The following is a 26,160-nucleotide window of genomic DNA, read 5'->3' as shown; positions in this document are numbered from 1 at the left end:
AACTTTTACTTTATTCAATGAACTTTTTGTGAAGGCTTATGAGCAAAAAGTTGAAATACTAGTCACAATGATGAGAACTACGGATAAGGAGAAAGTACACATCTGGTTAAAAAAAGCCAACAATTTTAACTCCCATTTAATGATTTTAAAAACTCCATTGATCAGTTAAAACTGATAAATTACCTCAATACTCAGAATTTTCAAAGATTTTTTAAAAGAACATTATCTTTTTCTATACAAAATAAATTGTGCTTATCTAGAACCTTGGGGATTAGTCTTACAACCAGGCAGAGAGAAGAAAGATTAATTAAAACATTTAGCCAGAAACATTTAGCCAGACTGGTCATCCCCAGGGTACTCAGGCCCTTGAGCTAGAGGATAGGGATGGGGAGCAGAATGGAGCCCTCATAGTCCAGGAGGAAGCAGTTAATGATCTGCTATGCCACCTGGACGCTCACAAGTCTATGGGGCCGGATGGGATCCACCCGAGAGTACTGAGGGAGCTGGCAGAGGAGCTCACCAAGCCACTTTCCGTCATCTATCAGCAGTCCTGGTTAACAGGGGAGGTCCCTGATGACTGGAGGCTTGCCAATGTGACGCCCATCTACAAGAAAGGCCAGAAAGAGGACCCGGGGAACTACAGGCCTGTCAGCCTGACCTCGGTGCCGGGGAAGATTATGGAGCAGTTCATCTTGTGTGTGCTCAACAGGCAAGTGCATGTCAACCAGGGGATCAGGCCCAGCCAGCATGGGTTCATGAAAGGCAGGTCCTGCTTGACCAACCTGATCTCCTTTTATGACCTGGTGACCCACCTGGTAGATGATCAAAAAGCTGTGGATGTCATTTACCTGGACTTCAGCAAAGCTTTTGACACCGTCTCCCATAATATTCTCCTTGGGAAGCTGGCAGCTCATGGCTTGGATGGGCGTAGTCTTTGCTGGGTAAAAAACTGGTTGGGTGGCCGAGCCCAGAGAGTAGTTGTAAATGGAGTTAAGTCCAGTTGGCGCCGGGTCACGAGTGGTGTTCCCCAGGGCTCTGTTTTGGGGCCAGCCTTGTTTAATATCTTTATCAATGATCTGGAGGAAGGGATCAAGTGCACCCTCAGTAAGTTTGCAGATGACAACAAGTTGGGTGCAAGTGTCAATCTGCTGGAGGGTAGGATGGCCCTGCAGAGGGATCTGGACAGGCTGGACCGATGGGCCGAGGCCAACTGTATGAGGTTCAACAAGGCCAAGTGTTGGGTCCTGCACTTGGGTCACAACAACCCCATGCAATGCTACAGGCTTGGGGAAGAGTGGCTGGAAAGCTGCCTGGCCGAAAAGGACCTCGGGGCATTGGTCAACAGCCGGCTGAACATGAGGCAGCAGTGTGCCCAAGTGGCCAAGAAGGCCAACAGCATCCTGGCTTGTATCAGGAATAGTGTGGCCAGCAGGACTACAGAAGTGATTGTCCCCCTGTAGTCGGCGCTGGTGAGGCCACACCTGGAATACTGTGTCCAGTTTTGGGCCCCTCACTACAAGAAAGACATTGAGGTGCTGGAGCGTGTCCAGAGAAGGGCAACGAAGCTGGTGAAAGGTCTGGAGCACAGGCCTTATGAGGAGCGACTGAGGGAACTGGGGTTGTTTAGCCTGGAGAAGAGGAGGCTGAGGGGAGACCTTATCGCTCTCTACAACTCCCTGAAAGGAGGTTGTAGTGAGGTGGGTGTTGGTCTCTTCTCCCAAGTAGTTAGCAATAGGACAAGAGGAAATGGGCTCAAGCTACGCCAGGGGAGGTTTAGGTTGGAAATTAGGAAAAATTTCTTCATGGAAAGGGTAGTTAAGCAGTGGAACAGGCTGCCCAGAGAGGTGGTGGAGTCACCATCCCTGGAAGTGTTCAAAAAACGGGTAGATGTGGCACTTTGGGACATGGTTTAGTCTAGTCTACCCTTGACTGGTTTAGTGTGGACTTGGTAGTGTAGGTTAATGGTTGGACTGGATGATCTTAAAGGTCTTTTGCAATCTAAATGATTCTATGATTCTCTGATTCTATGAATTACTTTCTATTTTGTTTAGAATTTCCTTGATGCTTTGTTCCAGGGAGATCATAGAGCATGATTACAATTGCCTATTTACCTAAAATTCATTTTTATAGGTTTTATCAAATTTAATAAGCATAGAGCTGATCAGACATATTTTAACCTTTTTTTTTGGCTATGTAATATGGGGATTCATAATGGTTTTATGCTTGGCTGGTGAACAGTAATGATGCTTTTGAATTTGTCAGCTAGTTCAGGGGTCTTCTGCCTTCAGAAGATGAGTAGTATCAAACAAGTATCAAAGTTGTCATCATGTTCCAGTAGCATTTTCAGGCTGATGTCAGGGATCTGAGTGCGTTAATAAGCCTTAATGGGCCTAAGCAGCCTCACCTGAGGCCTCCAGCCACACCTATGGGCCCAAAGACTCCATTTCAGCTCCTCCTGGGGCCATCAGCCCCTTCCTGAGCTACATTAGAAGAGTGCTGATCTGCTCGGCCACAGCCATTCCCCTGCTTGGACATGGAGCCCTGTCATCAGAACCCCAATGCATGGACTGGCTTCCTGGCCTTATTTTCCTCTGGTGACATCATGAGGGACCTGTCCTGGACTAGAGCGTAACTCTGACCTATTGACTGACTACCGGGCTTGACCTTGGCCCTGCCTTATCCTGATGGTATGTCCTTATGACCAGACTCCTGGCTGGACCTAGCCACTATCCCCCAGATCTACCTTGCTCCCTCACTGTGTATGGTAGGGTGGGCCCTGGCTGATGAGAACCTCTTCTGATAGCCCCCTTGGGCACCACCCTCAGCTCCTGGTGCTCTTATGGAGCAGCTGGCCCTTGCTGCTCTTTAACAATTATTTTGGATTAAATATGTATTACTGGTGCACGAAGATATATCTGCTAAGAACACTGAAAGGTTGAAGATGTGATCTAATTTTAACTTTGTTTCACACATTAATTAAATAAAAACCTCATGGCTGTCAGGAAAATATAAAACACTTTACATATGTTGTTCACTTTTTGAAATTTAAAAAAAAAAAATATTGACTGTTTGCTTCCATCATGGAGTACTAAGATTTGCAAATAAATGCATTTTGTTGTTGATGTTGGAAACTATTTTTTTCCCTTTCTTGTTCTTTGTCTTAATATTTTTTACATATAACTTTTAATATATGAAGACCAAAAGAGACCTATCCTTTATAGAATTTTTCAGATTCATAGCAAGCTATTCAGATAGTATGGTAAAATTGCATTAGAAATTTATGAATTAATATTGGTTTCTTTTTACCAGTGCTGCTGAACCTGTTCTAAGACACTGGTGAGCTGTGAGATGTCAAAAAAGGAGTCAGTATTTTGCCAGCTCCCAAATACTCTCAGCACCTAAGAGACACAACCAGCATGAAAAAAATTATCATTACAGGTAAACTCTGCTAATTCAAATTATTGTATTTATTTAAATGCTAATGCATATTTCTGTAATCATCCCTCACAACCCTTTCTTTCTATTATCAAGCAATAACCATGTATAGGAAATTCTGAGCACTTTTTCTTGGGTTAAAAAAAAGGTAGCTTTTCAACTGAAATCAATGCTCTTCTTTCCCAATAGTCCACACCTTCTTTCTGTAAAATAAGAACACAACTCACTAAGGTTACTGTTTTCTTATCCTCATTCATGTCATGTCATATCTAAAACAACAAGCCATACTTATTTCTGGCAGATGATTCTAAACTAAAAGTGCAGGAATAGAGTAGTTCTGGGAAAAAAATCATACAGATGAAAAAACTCATGAAATCACAGTTGTGGCTTAGACAGACATATCTGGAAAGTGTCTGAAGTAGGATGTTAGAAAAAATTATTATGGCTCTGCCAAGCTGCTAAGGAAAGCTGTTCAGTGAATAAATATTACAGCTGATGGGATAAAAGAGATAGCTAGGGTCACTGGCAGCGTACAAAGAATAACAGATAAGTGGAGAGGGGAAGAATTGCTTCAGTCCTTCACAGTAAAGTTGGAAATCCGTTATTGACCAGGTCAGTGATAGAGTGACATTGAGAAATTGCAAATGCAGTAAAAATGAAAAAATCTTTAAAATAAAAGACATTTATTAGATCACAATAGAAGGAAATACACTGCTTGTAGGCAGTAGACCTGTAGCAGAGCTGGATGCTTGTCTAGCATGATTAGTTACATTCATTAAGCCATCAAAGAAACCCTACTACTCATTCAAGTTAACATCAAGAAAGAACAAGCAGTGGGTCCAGGCACTTTCCTTGGTAGTCTTTCAGTGTTAAGGAGAAACTTTCTTCAAAAAATTAATAGAAATACATCATTGTTCAAGATCCATTTTCACTGAAAGATGTATATGGTAAGAATTGCCAGCATATTGGTGAAAAGCAATGCAGAAAAGCCAACCTATGTCACTACAACGCTCATGCTAGCAGTCTGAATCTGAATGAATTACTAGCAGTTTCATTATCCCTGTGCAGCTATTTGTGTTTTAAAACTCAGTTAAAAAGAAATCAGCAACACAAAGATTTTAGGGATTTTTAAAACATCAAATCATCAGTTGTACTTGGCCATTCAGATAATTTCCTATTCAAGCACTAATCAAATGAGATATACTGAAAGCTGATTAGATTCAGTCATCAGTTTTTCAATAAAATATGAGATAGCCCCCCTTCAAAAGCTACTCAGCTACATCTTGTCATGACTGTACTGTTTTGCAAAGAGAACACTTCTCTCTGTCACTCCTATTCTAGTTGTATTGAAATCCTACCTGTATTATTAGAATGCAGTAATCTTCAGCATACTTCCTTGGACCTTCAGGTTTCATTTCTCCTCATTAATCAATTTAAGATGTGTTTGTAGTTCTGATATTCATGGCCTTTTCTGAGAATACAAGTGAAAGACTGCTGAAACTTGTGTGAAGTTGAAAAATATATATTCCAATATATTATTATAATTACTTCTGTTAGAAAAAGTGTTCTGTCCACCTTCCTGATTATGAAATCAGTTGTACTGTATGTACTGTGATATCTCTGACTGTTCTTACCACAGACAGTAAGATTTGTCGTAGGAAATTTTTCACTTCTTCAAAAAAGTTCATAACCTGTTTTTTTATAAGGAAGTATAATTTATCTAACACGTTATATTTTCACAAGCTGGATTACTATGTTCCATTTCCACATAGGTAGTTTATTAATAACACAGGTGACCAGATTTTCTTCTGAAGTGACTACCCAGTCATCCTGAGGTCACTACTTACGATGATACAGACACCTGAAGGCTCCATCAGCTATGTGCTAAGGGGCAGAAAATCAGTGTCAGTTAGTATAGAAGTTACTGGGGGAGATTTAGTTTTCCTAGCATAATCATTTAAAATCTGTCTTTAATCTTTAAGATCTTGAACCTCGGTTCATCTTTACTCAATGAAAGAAAATTCCTAGAGGACAATATATTTTATCCTAAAATATGTACCTGAGGAAGGTCAGATGAATTTCTATTTAGATATGCTTGTTCCTCTTTCAAATATTAAAATAAAATTATGTCTGATTTTTCAGATATCTAAATTTAGGTGATTGCCACTTAACCAAGTGACTCTGTGCTTGCTCTTTATTATACAAAATAAAAGAAGATAGAAATAATATGTCTGGCTGTAGATAGAGAAAATACATCAGCAACAAAAGGAGATCTGAGGAGAATCTCCATCCTTTATTGGATGTGGGGGGAGGAACATAGTGACAAAGGATGAGGAAAAGGTTGAGGTACTTAATGCCTTCTTTGCCTCAGCCTTTAATAGTCAGACCAGTTATACTTGAGGTACCCAGACCCCTGAGCAGGAAGACAGGCACAGGGAGCAGAATGAAGGAAGCCCCAACAATCCAAGGAGAAATGGTTAGCGTCCCATTACACCACTTAGACACACACAAGTCTATGGGGCTGGATGGGATCCCCTCAAGGGTACTGAGGAAGCTGGCAGAAGTGCTCAGTGAGCCATTTCTAATCCTTCATCAACAGTCCTGGCTAACTGGGGAGGTCCCAGTTGACTGGAGTTTAGCAAATGTGATGCCCATCTACAAGAATGGCCAGAAAGAAGATCCGGAGAACTGCAGGCCTGTCAGCCTGACCTTGGTGCCAGAGAAGGTTATGGAGCAGATCATCTTGAGTGCCATCATGAGATACGTACAGGACAACCAAGTGATGAGACTGAGTCAGCATGGGTATATGAAAGGCAAGTCCTGCTTGGCTAACCTGATCTCCTTCTATGACAAGGTGACCTGCTTAGTGGATGAAGGAAAGGCTGTGGATGTTGCCTACTCAGACTTTAGTAAAAGCCTTTGACACCGTTTCCCACAGCATTCTCCTGAAGAAACTGGCTGTTCATGGCTTGGATGGGCATACTCTTCATTGGGTAAAAAACGGGCTGGAAGGCCATTCCCAGAGAGTTGTGGTGAATGGAGTTAAATCCAATTGCCAGCCAGTCACAAGTGGTGTTACCAGGGCTCAGTAGTGTGGCCGGTTCTGTTTAATATCTTTATCAATGATCTGGAGGAAAGGATCAAGTGCACCCTCAGTAAGTTTGCAGCCGACAGAAAGTTGGGCAGGAGTGTTGATCTGCTTGAGGGTAGGAAGGCTCTACAGAGGGGTCGGGACAGGCTTGTCACGAATGCAGGTTTGTGAATCCTGCTGATTATGTCAATTTATTGTGAATGAGTGACTTTACACAGTTTGATTTAGTAGCAGTTTAGAATTTACTTGTAGCAGGATTCGATTGTAATATTTTAATAGCACTCAGTCATCAGTGATTAACAAAGTGATTAGACAAAATTGATCAAAACAGTGACTTAGTTCAAGATTCAAAGATGGCAAGATTCACTCTATTGCTACATGGAAGTGCATAAAGGAAAATTAAGTTACGCTAAGTTGTAATGATTCATAAAGGGATTGTGTATGTAGAGGATAAGGAGGACCCTCCCGTTGAGTCACGAGGTTCAGACTAGACCCCTTTGCTTTCTAAACTCCTTCTCAGAGAGGAGTCTAGGTGCATCTAGGTCCAATCTTAGTCTCAGACTTGGTCAACAGTTTATAGGAATAAGGATAATCATAGAATCAGAATCATTTAGGTTGGAAAAGACCTTTAAGATCATCCAGTCCAACCATTAACCTAACATTATCAAGTCCACCACTAAACCAGTTAAGGGTAGAGTAGCAATTTCATGTTTCCTGGCTTGGTGGCTGGATTATTTATAATGAAAGTAAAAACTAGGATGCAGCAGTATAAGACTCACTTTGAAATTAAATCATCCATCATCTACAGACTACTTTAACTGATTCGCACATGCATACACACACAAACATGAATACATATATAAAAATGGTATACCTGTTAAAAATTCCCCTTGAGTGGGTGAAATACTCACGTCTAATGCCTTGGCATTTCTCAGTGGGTGAGGGTTGAACCTCGAGGAGTGAAGGTTCAGCCTAGGCTCCACTCGGTCTTCGGCAATGGATTTCTGGTTGTAGCAAACTTTCAGAGTTTGCTAGCTCTGAGGGGCATCCCACTCAGAGGGAGATGCTGGTGCAGCCTGCAACAGTCCATGAGAGCTCAAAGGGCCTCACTTAGGAACGCTGTTTATAGGATTGAGATATGATTGACTTGAATCACCAGTAAATTTCCATCCGAGCCACAATTTGGGTAGGTAGTTACTGGAATTCCAGTAACGATGATACCACTCTGTTTCAAGGCTGTCAGGGGTAGCTGTTTGTTCTTGCTCCCCTTATTAACCATAATATGGAGATTTTCATAAGGACAGGGCCCGTCTCTGCTTCAGCCATGTAGGAGTTTCTGGTACAGTTAAGGGGCACTTAGTTGACTAACTCGCTACACAAAAGCTGCGGCCTGGAATTCCTGAGATTGTAAAATGGTTGACATGAAAGACGAAAGATGGTGGGGGGGAGATACACCACCACAAGGTGGGATCAATGGACTGAGGCCAATTACATGAGCTTGAACAAAGCTTAGTGTTGGGTCCTGCACTTGGGTCACAACAACCCCATGCAACGCTACAGGCTTGGGGAAGAGTGGCTGGAAAGCTGCCCAGCCAAAAAGGACCTGGGGGTGTTGGTCAACAGGTGGCCGAATGTGAGCTAGCAGTGTGCCGAGTTGGCCAAGGAGGCCAACAGCATCCTGGTTTGTATCAGAAATAGTGTGGCCAGCAAGACTATGGAAGTGATCGTCCACTGTACTTGGCACTGGTAAAGCCACACCTGGAATACTGTGTCCAGTTTTGGGCCCCTCAATACAAGAAAGACATTGAGGTGCTGGAGCGTGTCCGGAGGCGGGCAACAAAGCTGGTGAAGTGGCTAGAGAACAAGTCTTATGAGGAGCGACTGAGGGAACTGGGGTTGTTTAGCCTGGAGAAAAGAAGGCTCAGGGAGACCTTATTGCTCTCTACAACTACCTGAAAGGCTGGCGTAGCGAGGTTGGTGTCAGTCTCCCAAGTAACAAGCGATAGGATGAGAGGAAATGGCCTCAAGTTGTGCCAGTGGAGGTTTAGATTAGATATTAGGAAAAATTTCTGTACTGAAAGAGTAGTCAAACATTGGAACAGGCTGCCCAGGGAAGTGGTTGAGTCCCTGCCCCTGGAAGTATTTAAAGACGTGTATATGTGGTGCTTAAGGACATGGTTTAGTGGTGGACTTGACAGTGTTAGGTTAATGGTTGCACTTGATGATCTTAAAGATCTTTTCCAACCTAAACAACTTTATGCTTCTGTGATTCTAAAAGTCTCCTCTAGAGAAGGAATGGGGCAAAATAATCTCATGGATTAGGTCCCTCTTCCTTTTTCACTGAAGATCTCCACAGGTAAAGGTCTATAGAAGCTACACTGCTCTTCAAATCACTGGAAGATCCTAACTGTGGCACCATTTCATAATGAAGTCAGCACAATCTAAAGGAAATTGCTATGGCACTATTTGCTTTTGTGGCCTAAGACCGTCCTCACCCACTGCTAGAAAATATGCAGTATTATGAGATCTGTTCAACTTCAGCTCTAGGCATAACCTGTGGCATATACCACATATACTGTGAGATACCGTCATAACCTGTAGTATACAGGTTGCCATAGACAGTCTTGTCTAATGAACTGAAATATATCTCAGAAATATATTTGTGAAAAACAAAGAAATACCTCCCCACACACACTCTTGGACAAAAGACTGAAAATAGGCATTATTTATCCTTATAAAGCAAGATTGGACAAGCTGTCACACACTTTGATGCATAGTCTATTTGAGACTTAAAGTTTTCTGAAATTAAATGCATTGCCTACTGATACACAGAGGGGTAAATGTTAGATATTCTGCCAAATATATCCCAACAAACTGTTGGGTATATATTCCAAATCTGTTTTTCAATCCAGAATGCCTTCTCCAAGTTGCCACTCAATCTGTTTACCCAAGCATCACACCACAGTTGGCATAGTCTCCTCTCTCCTTTTGGCCAAGTAAGCAACTTTTCATTCCAATCTCTCTTTGAAGCACACTTTTATCAGCTGGCATTCCAACATTCATCTACAGTTCCATGTTTACATGCCCAGCCATCAGCTGGCATGTGAACAAAATATTAACTACAAAACAAACACTACTAAAAATTTTATTTTTTTAAACTTGATATTTTTTGAAGTAACAAAAATACTCCAAGGATTCCAAGATAAGCTTCAAACAAGCAACTGAAATACTTTCCTCCCTTCAGACAATCTGCAAGTCTCCTTTCTCCTTTCTGTTGCCATGGGTAAATTGAGTCACTGTCATGAAAAGATATCTTCAGGCCCTTAGCTCAAGTACTTAAAAACCTAGTGAATCTAAGATCCTTCTGAAAATGAATTGAGAAAAAAAGAGAAGTCTCTAATCTCTCTCTGTTTCCATCAACTATCCAGGAAGCCGTATGGGCTTTTGCTATAGTTAAATAGAATTAATCTCAATGTGTTTTAAATAGATTTTGAATTCTGGGGATAAAATCCTGGCACATTTGAAATCAATTAAATCACCCACTAATTCCACTGCAACACACTTTTTAGTCCTTGAGACTCTTACAGAGAAAATATTTGCTAAGATCCGTATTTACCAGTGATGTTTTAAAAATAATACTCGCCCTGCTCCTCCCAGAAAAATAAAAAACTAACCAAATAGAACAAAAATCAAAAAATAAGCCCCAAACCCCAAGTATATAGTTCTTCAGGACTCTGAATATTCTGTTATGTATTTTTCCTTGCTTGAACAAATTTTGGAGATTACTTTGAAGTAACTGCTGAACTATTATAGTTTACACTAAACAAACAAAAAAGCAAAAAAAATGCACATCTTTGACTCCATCTCAACATTTGCAATGTTTGAAGATGAAGCATGAAGATGAAGCAATGTGCAAAAGATTTTAAAAATATTATTTGTCAAGTTTCTGCACTTTATTGCTTTTCAGTGCTATCAGTGTACGTAAGACATCTCCACCTTAGAAAATTAAGGTAGCCTGCAATTCAAACTGTAAGGTAGATCAATCAAAACCTGACTCTTTCAGACCATTTAATATACAAGTATTACAAAATGTCTTTAGAATTGGCTACATCATAGGTTCCTGAATGGGAGCTTTTCATTGCAACCCCTGAGTAATCCTAAAACTGTACAACCAAAACTATAAAGCTGGGACAAATCATTGACTGGGACTACAAAACTCTGGGTCAGCTGCACTCATGAATTTTATTAAAGTTAGCTGGAAACTACTAAGTCCGCACATATTTCAAATTTTAGATGTCCCAGTCTGTACAGCTGTATGATTTGGAATACACAAGCATTCGTTTCATGACGGTCTCTGTAACAAGGTGACTGACTGGTCTTTTACTAGTGTTTTGATATCTTTTGGGTTTGTGTGGTGGTCATAGTTGACAGGTCACAAATATCTCACTCTCAGGAGTGTTTGGCAGTGACCATTCAAATCAAGCTAATACCACTGAGGCACTGGGAGATATATCACATGGCTAGGAGGCAATCCATACAGTGCTACTAGCTTACTTTGTTGTTCCAGGCAAGTTCTTTCATTTTTCCATCTGTAAAAGGAGAACAGCAGGTGTTAATCTCCTTTGCTGGGGTGTCAGGAAAAAAAAAAAAAGATCTGTTCTAGGTGAAGGATTAATGGTAATGCAATGCTTTATAGAAAGACAAGATAAAGAATGGGAAAAATATTTACATATAAACCAGAAGAGAGAAGAGAAAATATGAACTCAAAAATGAATAAGAATAGTGAAGTTAAAATAATCAGTTCCATCAATATGAGTATGTGATTGTGCATTAGGAATGAAACTCATGAGACACAGGATATAGTGGTCAGTGTGTCACTGCTTAAATTTTAGTCCCTGGTTTTGGGAAGAAGGTCAATAAACTTAAGATATGTCATGAGAGAAGATAGCTCGATGCTGGAGAAAAACATTCAAAAATGTTGGCATTCTGTTCATAACTCTGTCCAAATCAGCAAAGATGACATAGTAAACCAATAGAGGTGTTTGAAAATCCACCTAATTTCCAAAGCTGAAGGGTTCCTTTGCAGCCCTGAATAAGGTAATAATTTGAGACTTTAATCTATAATTCCTTCCAGTCTAAGTAGCAAAATCATCTGTAGTGATGAGGATAAAAAGTTGTATTAGAAAATGGATGCAGTGGATGTGTTAATGATGTCCGCCTGCATGGAAAAGTCCTAAAAATTAGAGAAGCAGTCAGGATGAGGACAACCTGGGTTCAGTGTCCTCCATGACTCTCAGCTGATAAAACCTCACCTTCTAGAGCTCTCTGAAATTTCTTAAAAATCTTTAAAAACTAAGCAATAGTGCTTTGTGTCCTAACTTTACAGTTATGGAGGCAAGAATGCAAGTCTCATGTCCAGAGATGAAATATTCGTCAGTGCAGCAGTGAATGAGGATTTTTGTAACCTGGTGATTTTGGTCTTCACTTGCAAGTAGTGAGTCATGGTTCTTCTTTCAGTGCTTTTTCTTCCCTATATCATTTCAATGTTTGAAAAACATAGTTCTGCTGTATAGACAGAGGTCTCCTCTCAATCAGAGGTATACTTCACTGTGGATTAGATTACACCCTGGTTTGCTTTCTCTTCTTGTGAATCCTCTGTTCTTGGCTGTACAATGGAGTGGTTATAAGGGTGGTAAAGAAAATATTTCCTTCCTTCTCTCTCCTTTAACCTCTGATGGGACATTTTGTTGTGAAATAGAAGAACAGAAACCCTTATGTCCAAGGAATCATAAACCCTACATCCCTATTGACTGGGTAAAGTGGGGTAGGATCAGTAACACATAGAATTCTGTCCTTCCTTGGATGTAGACTCAAGTTGCTTTGGAGTGGGGATTACAGGAAGGAAGGATAGTTCACATCTGGATCTCATCCCAGTATGATTTCAGGATGTGTTTGTCTTCCACTAACACACTGTGCAAACTGTGGTAATTTCAGGGTTATTATGTAAACTACTTAGGTATATTTTTCCTGAATCAGATTCAAGGGGGTTCATGTTGTAAATCTGCTTTATGAAAGTTGGTGTTAAAGCTATTAAATTTCTTTCATCACTTTTTGATATTATGCTGAAGATCCAGAATATTTTAATTCAATATAAATATGCTTTCCAAGCAGGCAGAAATTATTTTACTTACAGAGGCTGGTATGTACAAAGAATTGCTAATTATGTTCATATTCTGCAAGTAGAATGAGGTAATAAATATTTCATGGAGGAAAAAAAGGTCAGCTTAACCAAACCACTTTTTGTTTTGTTATATTTTAATGGATGTAAATGTGGAGAATGCTTTTAAGGAAAGTGTTTTGTAATGTGTTTTTGTGTCACAAATTTATAGCTTGATTTTTTTTCCACCAGTTTGTGTCTGGATAATACAGTGGAGTCACAGTGATGCTTTCTGGTAATAGAAATGGAGAATTAGGCCGTGAAAATATATTTATTCTTTATTGTAAATATTTTAAAGGCTCGACTACATGGTTAAGAGCTTTCTTGTGTTGATACATTTGGTAATTGCAACTGTTCTTAAACGATATAGTAGGAAAGATGGCTTAAACATAGACAAATCCTATCAGTGTTTGTGGCAAAATATAAATATTTAAATTGTGTACAGTGTCCCCGTGAATGTATCTGTATCCATCTGAAAAATGTATATGTCTACATATGTCTATATTAAACATAAAAGCGTGTATGGATTGCTTTAAAACAGAAATAAGAGATCACAAAGACTTTTCTTTGGAGTAAAGAAAGCTAGTTGTCTTCTGCAGGTCTTTGATAATCCTGTCTTGGAACCTTTCTCAAGAGGCAGAGGGACTGAAACTGCCCAGCTCTGGCACTCTCTATCCTCTAGCTCTGTTGTGATAGGTCAGCACCCATTAAAAAAAAGGACCTGCATATTCACTTAAACCAAATCCTAGATTATGTAATATGTGCCGTAAGTTTTATGACATAAAACCATTATCATTCCGGGCTGTTACACAGTCTTTGCATTACTCCAGACACTGACTTGAGAAGGGAGAAGGAAAATAACACCTCTTTAAATAATCATGATGTTTTAGAGCCTCAAGGGCATCATATGATGTCAGAGGAAGCCAGGGAAAAGTATATCACATGGTAAAATAGTCAGGCTGTTTTAGAAGGCAGCATACCTAGAAAGGGTGGGTGAAAGCCACAGTAGTCCTCCTGGCTGGGGATGACTCTGGCTCAGGTACATTTAGCAATTTCTTCTTGAAAGCAAATCAATTCCTAATCACAAAATTTTTTAGTCTTGAGGATACAGGCTACATTTTAAAAATTTAAAGCTGTTGAAAGTGTGGTGACTAACATGAGTTAGAGCATAATTTGAACAGTGGCTTGTTGTTGATGTTAATTCTCTCTACAAAGAAGAGGCAAAGACTGTGTTCTGTATAGCCTTTGCTCCTGTGTTGTGGTTTAACCCTTGCCAGCAACTAAGCACCATACAGCTGCTCTCTCACTCCCTCTGCCCCGGTGGGATGGGAGAGAGAATCAGAAGAGTAAAAGTGAGAAAACTCATGGGTTGAGTTAAGAACAGTTTAACAACTGAAATAAAGTAAAATAGTAGTAGTAATAATAACAATAATAACAACAATAATAATAATATACAAAGCAAGTGATGCATGATGCAATTGCTCACCACCCACCTACTCCTTGGCTCTCCAGTCGATGAATCAGCTTATGGACAGGAATCAGGGAGTCTCGGTTGGTGCGATATTCCTGCCGGTGCACTGTTGTGGTAGCAATTGGCACCTGTTCTTCGACCCTCAGCAACCCCATAATGGAACGGTCCTCTGAGAGACCAGGCAAGGTGGACAACTGTTTAATTTCCTCCATCTTCAAGGCAGCTATACCAAAAGCCCACTGATACTCTTTTGGGTCCTGGAAATACCCTCTCTTCAGGTAGTCTCTGCCAAGGATGCACAGAGCATCTGGGCCAGTCACAATGGGGTGCTTCTGCCACTCATTCCTGGTTAGGCTCACTTCAGCCTACAATACAGTTAGCTGTTGGGATCCTCCTGTCACTCCAGAAATACAGATGGGTTCTGCCCCTCTATAGCTCGATGGCATTAGGGTACACTGTGCACTGGTGTCCACTAGAGCCTTATACTCCTGTGGGTCTGACATTCCAGGCCATCGAATCCACACAGTCCAGTAAACCCGGTTGTCCCTTTCCTCCACCTGGCTGGAGGCAGGGCCCCTCTAAAACTGGTTACAGTATTCGTTGTTTACTCCTTGTAAATGTAAATCAAAAGTCTCTTAATTAAGATCAGAGGTAAAATCAGCCCTGTTCCTCTGTCTGGGGAACTGCTCACTGGAAACTGAAGCAGAAATTTTCCTGGAAGAACCGCCTTTTGTGATTGTTTTTCCTTGCAACTCACGTACCCGTGCCTCTAGGGTCGATGTAGATTTTCCAACCCCCTTCCCCATGTCCTCTCCGTGGTCACACAGGTAAAACCACAGGGTGGCCTGTGGTGTGTATCCTCTATAGTCTCTCTCTTGAGCAGAAAGACGTTGACTCCTAATGGCTGAGATACTGGTCCATACAGTTTGGGAGTAGGACGTATCCTCTTTGAATTGCTGGAACTCCCAGGACAGTTTCTCCACAGCCAAGATGAGGGAGGAAAAGATAGTTTCTTTGTATTCCCTGAGTTGGCCAGTCACTTCATCCACTTTTGGTGCCTCTTCATCCTTTCAGGTCAGTATTGCCAATGAGTTGGCATATGATGCTGGTACGCTCCGTATCACCTTCCACCACATGGGTCATGTGCACTGGACTTCACCTGGATCTTTGGGTAACTGCTCATCATTCAGGTCACCATAAATCACCTCCAGCATGGCTAATTCTCTCAGGTACTGGATACGTCTCTCCATGGTGGTCCACTTGTCTAGGTGACATAGAACATCTTCCTTGAAGGGATACCTTTCCTTCATGCCTGGCAGAAGTCACCTCCAGAGGCTGAGGGTTTGTGCCCCTTTTCCAGTTGCTTTTTCAATGCCCCCTTCCCTAGAAAGGGATCCCAGCTGCTTGTCTTCTTTACCCTCTAATTCCAGGCTACTGGCCCCATTACCCCAGCATTGGAGCAGCCAGGTGACGATGTGCTCGCCTGGATGATGACTGAAATCTTTTTGCATATCTCGCAGCTCACTCAGGGATAGGGATCGGGTGATTACCATCTCATTTATGGGTTCTGCCTCTTCCTCCTCTGGTTCTCATGATGGCCCTGGTTCATCTTCATCCCTTACCAAACGAGCTGATTTTCTTGTGTATTTCTTCTTGTGTATAGGGGCAACTGATACCGGCACAGGTTGGTTCTCTGGTTTAGCCACAGTGCCTACCAATGGGGTTGGAGTAACTGTGATGCCTCTCGTGGGGGTTGGAGTAGCTGCCGTGCCTGTCATTTTGTCGTCAGATCCAGAGACATTCTCTTCCCCTTGAGGGTGCTGAACAGTGTTGAACAGGGCTCAATAGGCATGGGCCAGGCCCCAACACGTTACAGTGATTCATGTCTCTCTGGAGTTGCCAGGGTGACAACATACTTTTCCCAAATACTTTACTTAGTTCTTCAGGATTCTGCATTTGTTCAGGGGTGAAGTTCCAAAACACTGGAGGTGCCCACTGTCCTAGGTACTTGCCCATACTATCCCACATACCCTGCCACTCATAACTCTCCAGCCTTGGGGCAGATCTCTGGATGATATACTTAAATTGCTTACTAACCTTCGTCAAAACTGAAACAATATTCCCAAGAAGTATCAATAGAAGTATCTTAACTACCTAAGGATGTTCAAGATACTGAAAAGTTATTGTAATGAAGGAAGAAACACCATACAAGAAGGTAGCGAAGGTGCCATTCTGTATTTCCTCCATGAAAAACCTCTCAGAGGAAGAGGTATAATTGCTAATTCTCTCCATGAGGTGGTACCCAAAGTACAGTAATGGCTTCAGTACAAACCCCAAATACCAAATAATGCTCACGGTCAGTGTTTTAATAACAGATCTCCCAGGCAAAGCACCACTAATCACTGCAGAGCACAGTAAATTGCAAAAACCAACACCAGTCTTTAACACATACAGCAAAAAATGGAGCATGGTAAAGATCAGACTAAATAATACCGTGACTGGCAACTGTTAACAGTTTCCTTAATACACTCTGGTTAATCTGTTATTATCTCAAACCCCTCAAGCCCCACGTTGGGTGCCAAAAAGGACTGTCATGATTTAACCCTAGCCAGCAACTAAGCACCGTGCAGCCGCTCACTCACTCCCCCTGCCCCAGTGGGATGGGGGACAGAATCAGAGCAGTAGGAGTGCAAAAACTCCTGGGTTGAGAAAAGAACAGTTTAACAATTGAAATAAAGTAAAATAGTAGCAGTAATATTAACAGTAACAATGACATACAAAGCAAGTGACGCACAATGTAATTGCTCACCACCTGTCAAACAATACCCAGCCAGTCCGTGAGCAGCAATCACTGCCCCCCAGCCGACTTCCCACAGCTTATATACTGAGCATGACATCATATGGTATGGAATAGACCTTTGGCCAGTTTCGGTCAACTACTCTGTCTGTGCCCCCTCCCAGCTTCTCACTGGCAGGGCATGAGAAGCTGAAAAGTCCTTGATAGTGTAAGCACTACTTAGCAACAACTAAAACGTGTGTGTTATCAGCCTTATTCTCCTACTAAATCCAAACCACAGCATTATGCCAGCTACTAGGAAGAAAATTAACACTATCCCAGCTGAAACCAGAACATGACGTTAAACCATTTTTTATGGAAATCACTCAAACAATCCAATCAGGTGGCAGTAAAAATCTCAGGTAGCTAGTGTACTAGATACACAGGGGTTTATATATGCTTTAAAGGTAAGCAATATTACATGAGTTTTGCAATCAAATCTTTTTTTCTGTTATACTACTGTTGCTTACTTTTACTCTTCCACTGAGTTTAAAATAATTTTCTGAGTGATTTAAATTCTGTAGTTTCTTTCTTGGGCACATTAGAAATATGAGGAGTTTGCTGTAGTCCTTGCATCATTTTTCAGAGGTACCCGCCTGATGATTTGCTTTGCAGAGCAATAAGATTTCAAATTCAGATTTAATTCAGAAATTAAATCAAGCCAGTTATGTGACGTAAATTCAGTGAAACATGACAATATCTTGATATATCCCATTTGGGATATTCCAGTTCCTAAGACTCATACAAATACATGAACTGTGATTTTTCTTAGATCATATTAACTTAACTTATGGGAATTATATTTAACATATCTGCTTATAATCCAGTAGACTTCATTTAGGGGTATTTTCTCATCCAAAATGTCAAGCTTGATTTTTATATGTTACTAGGAATTTTAATTTAAGAAATTTGATAACTGAACTTCAGATAGGCCTCAGAACTCATAAATAAATTATTTTGCTTTGTGCACCATTGTAGTTAAAATTTAAAAAATAAATTTTGCAGTAGTTGATATAAGTTACATCTCTGCATGTCACCGCATTGTTACGTGCCAAAATCTATGCTGTATAATTTCTATTATAGACAAGACAAGCTATCTGACAATTTTTAATTTGATTCCTACTTTTGGAAATTTGTATTAAATTCTAGTTTTCTTTTAAAATCCAGTGTTTTAAACCAAATAGTTCTCATGAAAGATATGAGGTTGTTTCAAAGTGCAGTCAACACAGATGTTCTACTTTGTCAAATTAACAATTGTTATTGAGCCATTGAAAGTCAGGCATTTGTGTCATTTTCAGATCAATGATAAATTTTCAGCATAGGTAGAAAAACTAGAACATTATTTATATCCCTGCCTTATCTCACAAGGAAAGAAAAAAACAAAAAAAAACAATTTTTGCTTCTTTTCTCATATAGTAGCCCTGCTACTAAGGACTCTGAAGTTGATGCTGACAAAAGTTTATCTGAAGTGATCTCTGTTCCACTGAGCACTGATGTTTACAATGATCTGAGTAAGGTTTTGATAGTCATGTTTCATTTTACCTTATTCAAGGTCAGCAGCAGGAAAATAGGTATATTCTCATTACGGAAGCATAAAGCAGCATGATAAAGTCTCATATCAATTTGATCATTATGAAATAACAGCAATTTTTATTGTCAATTTGGTCAAAAATACATAGTCTTTTGAATCATGATGCTTAAGATCTTACCAAGATAGCCACACTTAAACTAAAGAGGGTTACAGCATTATTGGGCTATTTTTATAACTGTCATAAAAATATTGCTACAAAATAAAGTAATAAAATGAAAAAAAAAAATCCAGGTTTTCTGAATTCCCTTGCTGCAGCTGATAATAAAATGTTGCTACTGCTTTAAAATGAGTCAAGAATGCTACTGTCAGAGTCCTAAATCAATGTAATTGATGAAAAAAGAAGCACAGAACTCTGAATTAAGAACTTGACTATGAGAAACATGTTCAGTTTTTGATTTAGTCTTTATGTCACATTACCTGTCATGCTATCAAAGTCTATAATATTGTATTCTGCTCCTAGGAGACACTTATAATGCAAAACCATGGGTAGTTTTTGGTTGCTATATGGTTAATATTTCCAAAATTTGGGTTGTAAAGTCAAAGATTTAAATCCATACTGTAAAACAAAAGCAGGCACTTTGTAGTGTGTTTATTAAATCAGGACTTGTTCTCTCAAAGCCCTTCTACAGGAAAACAGCACAAACTTGAACATGTAATTGAGATGCCTGCTTTTATGCTTTTCTCCTGAACCCTTCAACCTTGTATTTCTTTCTGTACAGAGGACCAGCTTCAATGGAAACAGTGGAAAGTACTCCATAGTTATATTAGTTGGTAGCCTTACAGTAGATGTAGCTGTGAAATAGGTAATGTTGAAGTGTGGGATCTGGAGCTGGGTCCTCACTTCATGAATGAACACTTTTTTTTCATGCAATTGAGTTCCATTATCTCCAGTAGTTACAAAGTGCTTCATCTCTTGCATCAGGTCCATTGGACAATGGAGGTATCACTTTTTTAGTTTCTGGAAGTAGGTGCTGAGCTGCTTTGATTGGACTGGTTCTGGGCATGCATAGAAGACCCATGGGTATCTTTTATAAGTTTACACTCCCACACTGAACTAGGAAGCTTCTGCTACTCACATGCTGTACTGATGTTTTACATTTTAATTTGGGATTTTGTTACAGTCCAAATATTTCCTAGTTTATGAAATTTTGTATCTTCTGTTCATTATCAGTATGATTTAATATGAAATCTTTTCTGATTCTGCCAGCCTTAAATTTTAAAAATACATTAAATAGGTTAAATACAGATTTTACTGAAAAAGAAACATCAGTTAAATCCAGCTTATTTCTCCGAGAATACATGACAGCATAAGTGAAATTTCTGGTTTTTACTGTGCAGGATTATTTTATTACTTCCCACATGACATTGGCATGGATAGTGTAGTTACTGAAACATGACTACATACAAATCTATACAAGAGCTTGTGTAAAAACTGAGCTGATGTGAGGTATATGAGCCATGCATAATGATAATACTGTACAAATTTATTTAGCTGATAAGTGTGAAATAGGGTCACATACATCTATTTAAGGTAACAAAATATGTTAACTGATGAAAGAAAATAGATATTTCCTCTTTGTCCACATTCCATTTCTTTACCATGAACAGATATCCAAGACGCAGAAGCTCTAGTTTATTTTCAGTGCTAAACTACAAGTGTTATGTTAGGCTAATTGCAGAACTCCTTTTCAGAATGCATAAGCTTTCCCATCTGAATAGATTTCAGGTGGGTGTTGTGGGTGTTGTAGGTGTTGGTCTCTTCTCCCATGTAGTTAGCAATAGGACAAGAGGAAATGGTCTCAAGCTGCGCCAGGGGAGGTTTAGGCTGGAAATTAGGAAAAATTTCTTCACGGGAAGGGTAGTCAAGCATTGGAACAGGCTGCCCAGAGAGGTGGTGGAGTCACCATCCCTGGAAGTGTTCAAAAAACGGGTAGATGTGGCACTTTGGGACATGGTTTAGTCTAGTCTACCCTTGATTGGTTTAGTGTGGATTTGGTAGTGTAGGTTAATGGTTGGACTGGATGATCTTAAAGGTCTTTTCCAACCTAAATGATTCTATGATTCTATGATTCTAGGTTTAACTAAAAACCTGTGCTTCCATTAGACAACCAGAATAAAACGTAAAAAAAAAAAAAAAAAAAAAGCTTATGATTAATGAACTGAGTTCAAGGTTTCTGAATTCAGTTGAAGCAAGTCTATCATGATCAAAATGCTTGTTATTATATGCCTGAGGTGAAACTGTATCTTAAACATGTGATTATATGTTAAGGCTCAAATTCTCACTCCCACACCTTTATGCTCCTTAGTGGAGCCTGGAGAGAAACCTTACAGTAGGCTAACAGAAGATTCCCTGGGGGCAGCATCCCTTCCAGAAAACAGCTGATGACCTAGTACAGGCTAAATCTCCTGTCTCCAAACCTTGACACAGGGGTGAAGATGCAGCATGTAGTTGGACAGAGAAACTGATTGGCATGATGGACCATACGCAGCTCAAAGAAACAGCTCTGCGTTTAACAGAAATCCTCTGTCCCTCTCTGTCCCCTCTGTCCAAAATACATGAGAGCAGCCAAGTTTAAAAAGAAACACTGGCCTTAACTCCTCACTTTCCTTGCAATGGCTTTTGTGCTGCACTGCTCTGTCTCCACAGGATCTCTGCAGGGGGAAGGACAATTCAGATGTTATTCTTCCCTAACTACACTGGACAAGAACATGACAGCATGGAGGGATACCCCCCCTCCCTGTACCTGCCTGTGTCTGGAGCTTTGCATGTGAATTAGGAGTGCATTTCAATCATTTCAATACATGATTTTTGTTCATCTTTCTTCAAATGCTTGATGTGGGACATGAGGAATCGAAGTTTAACCTTTCTACCTTCACATATAAGCTAGATACCCTACAAGTGGTGATAGAGAAAGGGATAGTAAGTAGCGGTAGTGGTCACATACAGTGCTCCCAGGGTCAGGATCTCACTCCTGGAGGAAGGCAAACCTCTTCTGACCAAGCATGTAGAAGTTCTCTGTGCAAAGCCAAAGTCATCAACTACTTTTTTTTTTTTGTAATACATATTTGAAAAGACATTGTTCCTGAATTGAAAAGCTCTTGTTAGCTATCGTTGTATTACACAGGCAATATATTTTTGTTGCCTAAATCTTGGAGAGAATAATTTTCTCTTCCTTGAGGGAAGAAAGGAAAAAAGAGCAATATATTAAAGCCAAGTCACACTAATTTATTTGTCACATTTTATTAATGTTTTTTTATCCTCATACCAGCTAATCTGAGCTTGGCTGTGAAATGTAGCTTTGAGTTGGCAGGCTTGAAGCCTATTTGAACTACTGAATAACAAATCCAGCCCTTTATACCACAAATAATGGCAGAAAGCTGATTTAGTGTTTCTGCAGTAAACTGCTATTAGGAAATATCTAACCAAGATAGGTTCCTGGATCCATTATTTCTTGTCAAAGCCATCACTGGACTCAGAGGTCACTTCAGTTTTGTTCTTCTTGTTTCTTGTATTACACCAACATGTTACCTGTATGCTATCACTTTCAGAATGTTGTAACATAATAGATGAAATAAAGAAAGTCATTGTAATGATGGTGTTATTGGTTCTGAAGTTGAGATGAGGCATAGTATTAATCCCTTCAGGATACAGAAATGAACTTCTAAGGGTTTTGACAGATGGTTCTGGATTTTTAAAAGGCCTGTCTCCATTGTACTTCACAAATTGTGTGAACAAGCTTATTTGAGCACAGCTCTACATAAACATGTTTAGATCTCAAGAGGGATCTGAGGGATCTATAGTACTGTGCTCAAACCTGAAGAGAAGTCCAAACATTTTCTCAGAAAACCTTTACATGTGATCACAAGGAAACAAATTATACTGATGCTTAAGGAAACTGCACACAAAGCAACAAACTTCACACCCCCCTGCCCAAAGGAATACAAGATATTCCCCATTCCATTCAAGAAAGTGTAGCAGATGGTAACCTTAACTTAAGCAAAATTTATACAAGAACAGACTCACATAGATAATTGTAAGATAAGATTGGGATGGCTAAATCAACCTAGTATTTCTCTCTTTATGAAGTGATAGCAAATATTTGAAATTTTATTTACATACATAAGTAATACTTTCTTTTGTAACTTGTTTCAAATAACAGACTTGTACATTTTTAGTTATTGTGCATAACCTTTCTTTTTGTATTACTGGTGGAAGAAAAACATTGGGGTTTGCATCTTATTTAATTTTCCAGAGGATTTAATTAACCCATACTACACTGACCTACTGGGTTAAAATCAGCCCAGGAGTTCAGGTAGCCAAGGAGCAATGCAAAACCTTCTAAGCATGAAGGAAATAAGCTATCAAGTAGACTGAAAACTATGTAAAGGAGGAATGTCTTGTATATGGTGAAATCTGTGCCTGTCACATGATTGTCATGATACAGTTCAAAATCTGTCTGCACTGGGAATAATGTTGAGGATTAACATTTCATTATGACTCTTCATGGAGTACAAAGAAATGTCAGAGGAAGGACATTTGATACAGAATTTATCTAGGCAAGCATTAACTCTGTCATTTTGGGATTCAACCAATGACGGGTATGCACATCTGTGGCAAAGATCCCAGTAATGGCATGTAGCAAGAGAGCTGGAGACTCTCTCAGTGAAGAGCAGGGAAATGTCTTAAGTTATTATTATGTCTGTGCTGGGATGTCAGATTGGATTTGAATCCAAACTTGAGTTCAAACCTCTTCATTGTCATGTGTTGATTTGTACTGTGGCCTGATGTTGAACAAACCATCTGGTTCCTAGGCAGGGAAACTCAGATCTGAGGCAAGAGGAGGAGCTGGGTTTTGTTTGAGTTTCATTCTTCTGAACAGAATGGATGTGACTCCGGGTCTTATTTTCAGATCCTGAGATTATTTTTCCAGACTCTCAGATTTTCTGAGCTTAACAAGCTTTAGATAAGATCCTGAATACAGTCCTTAAGCTCATTTCGTGTAATACATGAAACTGTGACCCTTCCTTTGCTGAGTTACTTTTGTCTTTACCTTTGTCCTATAATCTTTCTGGGGACCAAGATTAAGCTAACCTGCCTACAGTTACCTGGATCCTCCTCCTCGCCATTTTTTTAGGATGTGTGTGCTTTTTGCCTTTTTTCAGTCATCAGGAACTTTTCTTAATAACCATGGCCTTTTAAATATAGAGAACAGTCTTGTAATGATATTGGCTAGCTCCCTCAGTACACTCAGATGCTCCCTGTGTCATCACACTGACTTGTGTATGTCCAACTTGTTTCAGTGATTTCTAACTCAGTCTCCTTCTACTGTGGGTAATGGTTTCACTCCCATAGACTGCTGCCAGGCTCAGGGGCCTGATAAGCCTGAGAGCAGACCTTTCCAGTAAAATGGAGACAACAATGCCTCTAAGTCTTTTCTGCATTATTTATCACTAGATCCCTTGCCCATTGAAAAGTGAGATTACATTTTTCTCTGTCTTCCTTTTGCTGCCTGTGTACTTACAGAAATCCTGCTTGTTGCCTTTCACACTCTTTTCTAGTTTCAATTCAAGTTTCAACTTCTGGCTTTCATTTCAAACTGGTATACTTGAGCAATGTCTCTCAAGGGGGTAGCCGCTCCCACTTCCACCTCTATGTACTTCAATTTTTGCATTTAAGCTCAGTCATGTGTTCCCTGTTCATCTCTGCTGGCCATCTCACATGATAACTAGACTGTCTGCACCTTGGAAAGGACTGTTGTCCTTGAAGATCAGCTAGCTCGCGTGGGCTATATAGGGCAGTCTTCTATGTGCCAACCAGATTCCTGAAGAAGATAAAATCTGATATTTTTGAAGTTTGGATCTGTAGCTCTGCTATTCATCTCACTTTTACTTTTTTAAAGAAGGCTTCATGAGGTTTTGGAAGGCTTGTTGATCAGGTGGTCTGTAGCAGATGCCCACCATGACATCACCTGTGTTGGTTTGTCCTTGACCAGCTTGCTTTTTGCTCCAAGGTAAAGTTCCATGCACGTTAACCACTCCATTGCACAAAGTTCAACCCCTCCTGCTTGCCCTCCTGTCCCACCCTTGCTAAAGGGCCTGTATCCATCTGTTATAGCATTCCATTCATGAGTCATGCCCCATTGCACATCCGTGATCCCAATGAGACCACAGCTCTAGAGCTGTTCATAGACAGTTTCTAATTTCTCCAGTTTGTTTCTCATGCTGTGTGCAGACACTTGAGATGAGTCCCTAGTCATGCAGCTTCCATAGAGGTAAGGAGAGTGCCTCCATCATCATGGATTCATTCCTCTGGGTGGCTCTTTATTTCCCCTCAGACCTCCACTTCTCTTCAGGTATTGTCAATATTCCCCACCAGCCTTGTTTAAAGCCCTCCTCCCTGAATTAGCAAACTACTTTGCAAGGATGTCCTTCTCTCACTTTGTCAGATGGTGTCTGTCTCTCCTCAGGTAGTCCTCATTCCTTAAAGAGGGTCCTGTGGTAAGAAACAACAAAGCCGAATGCCAAGGATATTTTAGATAAGAAGTCCCATTATTTGCTCTAGCTACTTTGGTTTCCTGGTACTTTTAATGGACTCTGGGTGTACAGGTAGGTTCTAATACTTAGGAAGAAAGTAAAACTATTGATTAGTTGTAAAGATGTTACAGAAATCAGTGAAAATGTTGTAACTCATTTCACTGTACCCATGGTCTGTTCAGGACACTGGTTGGGAAAGTCCCATGGGAGACAGTCCTGAAGGGCAAAGGGGTCCAGGAAGGCTGGGTGTTCTTCAAGAAGAAAGTCTTAAAGGTGCAGGAGCAGGATGTCTCCATGTGCCATAAGATGAACTGTCGGGGAAGATGACCAGCCTGGCTGAACACGGAGCTTTTGCTGGGACTCAGGGAAAAAAAGGAGAGTTTACCACCTTTGGAAGAAGGGGCAGGCAACTCAGGAAGAGTACAGGGATCTTGTTAGGTCATGCAGGGAGGAAATTAGAAAGGCAAAAGCCCAGCTAAAACTCAATCTGGCCACTGTTGTAAGAGAGAATAAAAAATGTTTCTACAAATACCTTAACAACAAAAAGAAAGCCAAGGAGAATCTCCATCCTTTATTGGATGTGAGGGCGAACATTGCCACCAAGGATGAGGAAAAAACTGAGGTACTTAATGTCTTCTTTACCTCACTCTTTAATAACCAGGCCAGTTATCCCCAGAGTTTTCAGCCTCCTGAGCTGGAAGACAGAGACAGAGAACAGAATGAAGCTCCCATAATCCAGAAGGAAGCGGTTAACGACCTGCTATGTCACCTGTAATGATCTGATATGCCGCCTGGACACTCACAAGTCTATGGGGGTGGATGGGATCCACGTGAGAGTACTGAGGGGGCTGGCAGAAGAGCTTACCACGCCACTCTCCACCATCTATCAGCAGTCCTGGTTAACAGGGGAGGTCTCAGACGGCGGGAGGCTTGCCAGTGTGATGCCCATCTACAAGAAGAGCCGGAAAGAGGACCTGGGGAACTA

The sequence above is a fragment of the Pelecanus crispus genome, chromosome 1, assembly GCF_030463565.1.
Source record: "Pelecanus crispus isolate bPelCri1 chromosome 1, bPelCri1.pri, whole genome shotgun sequence".
Classification (NCBI taxonomy): domain Eukaryota; kingdom Metazoa; phylum Chordata; class Aves; order Pelecaniformes; family Pelecanidae; genus Pelecanus; species Pelecanus crispus.
Note: the sequence above shows the minus strand (reverse complement) of the source record.